Raw genomic sequence first — 2,705 nt, forward strand, 5'->3', positions numbered from 1 at the left:
CTGCCTGATCATCCCAACTGTCTCTGCCTTGGTCCCCACCATGGAAGCTTCATCCAGAAGGAAATCTGGAAGGTTGTTCAGCTGTCTGGTCTAATTAGCATATTACATTTTTATTATTATACTAGTAACCCTGTGCACAAATCCATGCTTCAGTAGCTCTCTGCCACCCTCTTGTAGTTCCCCCTGCACCAGCTCATAGCTTGCTGCCCTGCCCCCTCCTGTAGTTCTCCACCACTTGCTTGTAGTTTGCCACCCCACTCTCCTGCAGATCAGTGATCTGGTCATTATGAGGTCGGTTGCTATGCCTTATGGTGTAATAGATAATTAGCATATTCCTCTCTTATTATATAGGATATTAAAACCATATTTTTATGGTTTAAAGTCTAACATTTAAAACATTAAGCCATTTTGAATTTATTCTTCTATGCAGCATAAGAAGGCAGTCTAGTTTAATTTTTTGCATGTGTCTGTCCAATTTTCCCAACACCATTTATTGATTGGAGTATCTTTAGTATGTTTTTGCCTTTTTCATCAAATATTAATTGACTATAAAGGTATAAATTTATTTAAGAGCTCTCTATTCTGTTCCATGTATCTATGCCTGATTTTATGCCAGTACCATGCTGTTTTGGTTGCTATGGCCTTAATGCAGGGGTGTCGAACTCAATCAGAGAAGGGGCCAAAATCTAAAATCCAGCCTAAATCGCGGGCCGAATGGTTTACTGAACAGTCATAAACTGACAATGTTAACCAGAAATGTGAATTTAAAATGAGTGGAACAATCTTTTCCTTAACAGTGCTGTTAACCAACTCACATGCTATCAAGCAAAACAGTAATATTGGTATCAAGCAAAACAGTAATATTGGAATGTACCTAAAATGCTCATTGTTTTGTTTTCTGGCTAGATGTCTGACACCGTTTTCCCTGGATCAATGAGTCAATGTTCGGTTTTATTTCTTGGACAGTAGCAACCCGCAAAACAGCATGGAGGTTGTCATCGGTAATGCGTGATCTGTGCTTGTTTTTGTTCAGATTCATTATTGAAAACATCTGTTCACAAAGATAGGTGCTCCCGAACATGGAAGGAATAAGGGCAACATGAAGTCGGAGCTCTGGCATTGAGTCAGGGGGCAGTAGAGGGTAGAAGTCCTCAATTTCAACATCCTGAAACCTTGATTTCAGGCCACTGTCAGACTGAAGCTCGATTATCTCCATCTGAAGGTGATGGGGCACATTGTTGACATCAACTGTAAAAGGATTGGCAAAGATGTCAAAGCCTGAGTGCTGTGTTCTAAAGTCAGAGAAGCGCCGCTCAAATTCACTTAGTAAACGACTAACTTTGGTAGCCAGCCGACTGCAAGGAAAAGTACCAGAAATAGTGGTTGAGATACTCAAACAAACGGGAAAGTGGGCAAGATTGTCCTGTTCCACTTGGGACGTCCATAGTTCAAGTTTACGCTGGAATGCTGTGATCATGTCAGACATCTTCGTGATGACTTGTTTGCGTCCCTGCAGCTTCAGATTCAGTTGGGCGAGATGCTTGCATATGTCACACATCATAGCAAAATCACATAGCCAGGCGGGATCCAACAGTTCAGGCAAGGGCTTTCCTTTACTTTCCATGAAAAGAGCAATTTGTTCCCTGAGCTCAAAAAATCTTTTGAGGACTGCGCTCTTGCTCAGCCATCTTACTTCTGTGTGGTATGGCACGTCTCCATGCTCTGCACCCACCTCCTGTAAAAACTGCTGGAACTGGCGATGATTCAGGCCACGTGCCCATATAAAGTTAATAGTTTCAATGACTGTGGTCATTATGTCATTCATGTCCAGAACTTTTCCACACATAGCCTCTTGGTGGATAATGCAATGATAAGTAATCAAGGGTGTGTGGCAGTGACTTTTTTGCATTCTTTCCTTCATTAGTCCAACCAAGCCTTTCTTTTCTCCGCACATTGAAGGTGCGCCATCGGTAGTTAGCCCCACCAACTTTTCCCAGGGTAATTTAAAATTATTTATAGATTTCTCCACAGCCTCAAATATATCTCTACCCGTCGTCGTCCCATGCATGGCAGCTGCATCCAAAAGTTCCTCAGTGTCAGAGAGGTCGGTCTTCGTAGCACGTATAAAGATGGACACCTGCGCTGTATCAGTGTTGTCTGTGCTTTCATCGATAGCAAGTGGAAAAAGCGAGATAACTGCATGCTTGTTCGGTCAGCTGTGATGATAGATTTCCTGAGAGTTCTTGAACTCTATCTGCAATGGTGTTTCTTGACAAACTGACATTTTGAAAACTCTGTATCTGGTCTGGGCATACTTGCTCACACACTTTTAGCATGCATTGCTTCAAAAAAGCACCCTCTGAAAAACACCTTGAAGTACGGGCAATTTCTTCAGCCACTATAAAGCTTGCTTTCACTGCAGCATCATTTTTCGCTGTAGCCTTTGTAAACATTTGCTGCTGTGATTGTAGTTTGCCTTTTAGTTCTTTAACAATTTTATGCTTTTCTTCCAAAGTATATTTGCCATACTTAACATTATGTTTGGTGTCAAAATGACGACGTATATTGTACTCTTTCATCACCGACACTGTCTCATAACACAATATACACACTGGTTTGCCCTCCCTAAGCACAAACATGTATTCATTTTCCCATTTGTCATTAAATTGTCTGCCTTCACCATCAACTTTTCTTTTCCTGGACAT

This window comes from Pipistrellus kuhlii, unplaced genomic scaffold (genome assembly GCF_014108245.1).
Source record: "Pipistrellus kuhlii isolate mPipKuh1 unplaced genomic scaffold, mPipKuh1.p scaffold_m20_p_129, whole genome shotgun sequence".
In the NCBI taxonomy this organism is placed as follows: domain Eukaryota; kingdom Metazoa; phylum Chordata; class Mammalia; order Chiroptera; family Vespertilionidae; genus Pipistrellus; species Pipistrellus kuhlii.